Source organism: Lolium rigidum, chromosome 1 (genome assembly GCF_022539505.1).
Source record: "Lolium rigidum isolate FL_2022 chromosome 1, APGP_CSIRO_Lrig_0.1, whole genome shotgun sequence".
Classification (NCBI taxonomy): Eukaryota; Viridiplantae; Streptophyta; class Magnoliopsida; order Poales; family Poaceae; genus Lolium; species Lolium rigidum.
Window position 1 is genome coordinate 304,395,035 of NC_061508.1, and position 6,706 is coordinate 304,401,740.

A 6,706-nucleotide genomic window follows, 5' to 3' on the forward strand; every position below is an offset into this window, starting at 1 on the left:
GAAGTTTTCATGAAGCAGAAGAATCTCCCGCACACAACTATGCCGAGTGAACCATATACATCATCATGTATGTTTCCACTAAGATAGTTGCCTGTTTCAACTCTTGGCCTATGAACGGTATTTTAGTCATTCTCTTTAGAAAAGATTTGCAAGCGCCAAACGATTCAAAAATCAAATGACTCCAAAAATCCATTTGCATGGAGTTCCTTCATGCATTCCTTTCTAACATGACCTAAATGGCGGTTCCACAAATAAGTGGAATTCAAATCATTTGCCTTATGGCATTTTAGCGTCGGTGTTATGTTTGTGTGTTTCACCATTAAGATTTATAATAACTTATTCATCCTACATGGAGTAATGTCATAATTTGAACAACTCATTGTTTTCATTTGACCAGAGCAAAATAACAATTATTAAGTTCTTTATTATAAATTCTAAGGGCTAGATAGAATGCCAACGACGAACATAATAACACTTTATTTTTGTTCCAGACGTGCATTCCTATCATATTCCTTGTCAGTCATTAGGGCCATTGTATTCTTGAATTGCGTTGTTTTGTATGACACTTCATACCAACCAATATGGTACAGATACCCAAGAATTTCATTGTGTGACCAAACTAGGAATACATTCATAACATGTATATCATTTATATACACCTGAGCTAGACTTTCTAGTCTTTTCTTTCTTTCTGCCAAAATATCTTTTGTAGTTTCTCTTTTAGTTTTCCTCATTCCCAGAAAACACTTCACCTTCAATAACTTCTAAGTCCATTGGTCAAATACTAATAACCTTGAGGTTCTTACTTTGATCATCATATGACAACTGTTCTCGATTTCACTATTAGTAACTTTTTAATATGATGAACAATTTCACTCATAATTTTATCCATCATTCCATGACGACTTTCCGAGACCATGTTTGTACATGCTAGGCTCGTAAAGTTTAACCTCAGTATTCGCATGTGCAAATCTGGCTTGCACCCGTTGTATGCACACGTAGAATCTATAACACCCTATCATCACGTGATGCTTCGAAACGACGAGTCTTAGCAACGGTGCATACTAAGGACGATCACTTCATGGATATGCGAATATCATTAGTGCCCCAATAGTTGGAGGATTGGGACGCCTGGCGTCTTCAATCTTCGTACATTCCCATAAAACTTATGAGTTTATGTAGTCTCACCAAATTATATTCTATCATCTTACAATAAGATCTTAGATATCATATATATCTCATACCTTGCTTATTTCTGAAAACAAAATTTTCAGCTCCTTACTTTTCAAACAGATTTGAACTTCAAGTTTTACGGAGACAAGATGACTTTAGGTACTAATTGAAACCATAGCTCTTTGAATCAATAATGTGAAGTTTACTAAAAGTTTGCAATAGGACTTAATCATTTCTTGATTCTTTAACAATACGGTACCAGTCCGTAAATTTCTTGTCAGACTTAATAGTATTTCTATCTCAATTACAAAACTAGCGCATGGTAGAAAACGGATGCCAATACTACAAAATTAATTCAAAATACTATTTAGACTATGTTCATGATAATTAGTTCATATTTTAATCTAATTACAAATGAACTCCCACTTAATACAACATCCCTCATAGTTGTTAAGTGGTACACGATCCACATCCACTACACCAAAACTGATCATCACGTGAGATGATGTAGCTTCAATGGTGAACATCAACATGTTGATCATATCATCCATATGACTTGTGTTTGTCCCGAGGCCATGTCTGTACATGATAGACTCGTCAAGCAAACCCAAGTATTCCGCGTGTGCAAACATGGCTTACACCCATTGTATATGAACGTTGAGTCTATCATATCCGATCATCACGAGATGCTTTGAAATGACGAACTGTAACAACGGTGCATACGAGGGGAGAACACTTTATTATCTTGATATTAATGTGAGGGATCATCTTATAATGCTACCGTCGCGTTCTAAGCAAAATAAGATGCATAAAGGATTAACATCACATGCAATTCATATGTGATATGATATGGCCCTTTAGTCTTTGCGCCTTTGATCTTCATCTCCAAAGCATGGACATGATCTCCATCATCAACGGGCATGGTCTCCATCATCGTCGGCGTAGCGTCAAGGTCCATGGCGCCGTCTTCATGGTTGTTCACCTCATGTAGCAACTATTACAACTACTTTGAAATACTACTCAACATGAAATTTAAAGACAACCATAAGGCTCCTGCCGGTTGCCACAATACAATAATGATCATCTCATACATATTCATCATCACATCATGGCCATATCACATCACCAAACCCTGCAAAACAAGTTAGACGTCTCTAATTTGGTTTGCATATTTTACGTGGTTTAGGGTTTTCGAGTAAGATCCAATCTACCTACGAACATGAACCACAACGGTGATACTAATGTTGTCAATAGAAAGAGTGAACTGAATCTTCACTATGGTGGGAGAGACAGACACCCGCAAAGCCACTTATGCAATACAAGTTGCATGTCGAACGTGGAGCAAGTCTCATGAACGAGGTCATGTAAAGTTAGCCCGAGCCGCTTCATCCCACCATGCCGCAAGATGCAAAGTACACGAACTAAAGACAACAAAGCATCAACGCCCACAAAACAATTGTGTTCTACTCGTGCAACCAATCTATGCATAGACACGACTCTGATACCACTGATGGGATTCGTAGCATAGAAAACAAAAAATTTCCTACCGCGAGAACGCAATCCAAGCCAACATGCAATCTAGAAGATGGTACCAACGAGGGGATGAACGAGACTAACCCTTGAGGATTTCCAAAGCCTACGAGATTAGATCTCGTTGTTGCAGAAGATGATCACTTGCCGCTTTCAAAAGCGCGTAGAAGATCTTGACGGTGCCACAATCGGGCAGCACCTCCGTACTCGGTCACACATTCGTTCCAGCGGGCAGCGGAAGTAGTAGATCCTCCTTGGAACCCTGACAGCACGACGGCGTGGTGGCGGTGGTGGTGGAGAACTTCGACAGGGCTTCGCCTATGCGCTGCGGGAGTTGTATGTAGAGGAGGGGCGCTAGGGTTTGGGGAGAGAGGGGGTGTAGGGCGCCGGCCACTTGGGGGCTGCGGCCTAGATGGCTTTGGTGTGGCCGGCCCCTCCCCTTGGCTCCTCATTATATAGGTGGAAGTCCCCAAGAGTTGTAGTCCAAGTCTTCGAATAAGACCCCAACAACAAAACCTCCCAAAAGTGGGAAGCCTACTCAAGGAGGGAGTCCTACCCAAGGTGGGACTCCCACCTTTCCTTTAGGTGGGGTGGCCGGCCACCTATGGTGGAGTTCACCTGGGACTCCACCCCCTTAGGGCTGGCCGGCCATGCTAGGTGGAGTCCCTCCGGGACTCCGCCTTCCATAGTGATTTCTTCCGGACTTTTCTAGAACCTTCTAGAACCTGCCATAAATGCACCGGATCATTTCCAAACTTGGAATATGACTTCCTATATATGAATCTTATTCTCCGGACCATTCCGGACCTCCTCGTGATGTCCTGGATCCCATCTGAGACTCCGAACAAAACTTCGAACTCCATTCCATATTCCATATCTACTTAAACGACATCAAACCTTAAGTGTGTCACCCTACAGTTCGTGGACTATGCAGACATGGTTGAGACTTCTCTCCGACCAATAACCAATAGAGGGATCTGGAGATCCATAATGGCTCCCACATATTCAACGATGACTTTAGTGATCGGTTGAACCATTTACATACGATACCGATTCCCTTTGTCACGCGATATTTTACTTGTCCGAGGTTTGATCATCGGTATCTCTATACCTCGTTCAACCTCGTCTCTTGACAAGTACTCTTTACTCGTACCGTGGTATGTGGTCTCTTATGAACCATTCATATGCTTGCAAGCTAATCAGACGACATTCCACCGAGAGGGCCCAGAGTATATCTATCCATCATCGGGATGGACAATCCCCCTGTTGATCCATATGCCTCAACTCATACTTTCTGGATACCTAATCCCACCTTTATAACCACCCATTTACGCAGTGGCGTTTGATGTAATCAAAGTACCCTTCCGGCATAAGTGATTTAGATGATCTCATGGTTGAAGGACTAGGTAACTATGTATTGAAAGCTTATAGCAAATGAACTTAATGACGTGATCTTATGCTACGCTTAGTTGGGTGTGTCCATTACATCATTCATTAATTGACATAACCTTGTTATTAATAACATCCAATGTTCATGATCACGAAACCATGATCATCTATTAATCAACAAGCTAGTTATACAAGAGGCTTACTAGGGACTCCTTGTTGTTCACATAACACACATGTATCAATGTTTCGGTTAATACAATTATAGCATGGTATGCAAACATTATCATAAACACAAAGATATATTAAAATAACCATTTTATTATTGCCTCTTGGGCATATCTCCAACAGACGACAGGATGTCGAAGCTAGCGACATCAACGCCAATAATACCATCTTAGTCTCGTGGACGGAATGGGATGCAGCGCAAAGGTGCGTCCGACTGGTCAGAGAGCAATCAAAACTCAATTGATGTCGGCTGGCAGCTAATCTATCAAATTCCATCACCAAACTGATGGAGACCACCAACAAGTGGGCTGATGGCGAAGACCACATGCGGAAAACCCATGCACGCAACAACGACAGTGAGAATAATCAAAGGCGCCTGAATAACTTAGGGAGCAGACAGGATCGCCAAAAGAGTAGAAGAGGCCTCGGCTACAAAGCAACCGATTGCACCAACGTGATTACCACCGGTCACACTGATTGGCGCAATGACCACTGCAACGAACAAAATAATGATTGTTGGGACAACAGCCGCAGCGGGTCCAGGAGTGGCCGACAATACCACTCTCCAAGGATGCCCGACCTGCTAGCCATTGAGCAATTAAACGCTCCCTTTTATCTGCACACCTACATTGACTCGAAAGACAACATTAAGAAAGCATCTCACCTGATCAAGGATTGTCGGTAGTTCCTCGAGCTTCAGAAGTTGTGCGAAGCATTGAGATCCGGCTCCAATACACAAGCGCACCCGACAATACAGGGTGCACCCGCCTCTGGTCAACCACCCGCGCTGCAGTCCCAACGGGACCAACCTCGCGTTCCGGCCGAAGTTTTCCCTACACCCCGGGGACATGTGAACATGATCCACAAGACCGACGTCTCCAAGAGGGAGCTGAAAAAATTCACGTGGGAGATAAATCTCGTGGAAACCATCATGGTAAACGTTCTAGAGTACATCAACTGGTTTGAGAAGTGCATTATATTCAGCAGGGCCGATCATCCAATGGTTGTTCCTAGGCCAGGTCACGCTGCTCTAGTACTCGAAGCACAGATTGGTGAATTCAATATGAGCAAAGTATTCATGGACGGAGGCAGCGGATTAAACCTTTTGTTCGCAAACACAATGAATGCAATGGGCATCACAACCGACATGTTGCAAGAATCCGACACAGGCTTTCACAGTATCATACGCACCTTGCCCGCATACCCTCTCGGTAAGATATCCTTGGTAAACCCGATAACTTTAGGAAGGAGCGATTCGATTTTGAGGTAGTGAATTGGGAATCACAGTCCCACGCTATTCTCGGGAGGCCAACATATGCTAAGTTCATGGCGGTCCCCCATTATGCGTATCTGAACTAAAGATGCCAGGCAATAATGGGACCACAATCACTATCCACGGAAGTTTTTCTCGATCCGATAATTGTGACAAAGATTTCTAGAAGATCGCCTCCAAATTCGGGGTCAGAGAGGAGCTCAATGCATTAGACGTACTCGCCGATCACAAGCAGCCACCTACCGCTAATCAGAACGCAAAAACCGATGAGTTTGATGCTACCAAGGAAGCAAAGAAGCATCAAGTGTATCCCTCCGACCCGAAGAAAACAGTCAACACATCGGCTGACCTCACTGTCGTATAGGAAGGCGCGCTCATCGAGTTCCCCCGTGAACGCTGGGAAATATTTTCAAGGGAGGCATCCGACATGCCAGGTATTCCCAGGGAACTCGCTAAGCATCCCCTCAATTTTGACCCCAAAGCCAAACCTGTCCAGCAGACACTACGCCGTTTTCGGAGCCAAAACGCAAGGCCATCGGTGAAGAAGTCAATCGGATCCGCAAGGCCGGATTCATCCGCGAACTCAAGGAAGCCAAGTAGGTAGCTAACCCAGTAATATGGTGCTGAAGAAATATACGATAGTTCTCCGCATGTGCATCGACTTCACCAGCCTCAACAAGCATTGCCCAAAGGACCACTTTTTGCTACCGTGCACCGACCAAATCATCGACTCTATGGAGGGTTGCGAACGTCTCTCCTTCCTTGATGCTTACTCTGGCTATAACCAAATCAAGTTAAAGAAAGAAGATCAAGAGTTAACGGAGTTCATCACACTGCACGGTGTCTACTGCTACAATGTCATGACCTTTGTTTTAAAAAATGCAGGTGCGCCCTATCAACGGTGCATGCAAGCATGTCTCGAGGAACAAATGGGCAGGAATATCGAGGTTTCCATTGACGACATCATCATCTAGACCATGAATGCCGCCATGCTCATTGACGATCTTCGAGAAACCTTTGACAACCTCGACCGTTACAAAATCAATCTGAACCCAAAGAAATGCTTCTTTGGGGTACCTGGAGGCCAAGTACTCGGGTACTTTATATCTGCCCAGG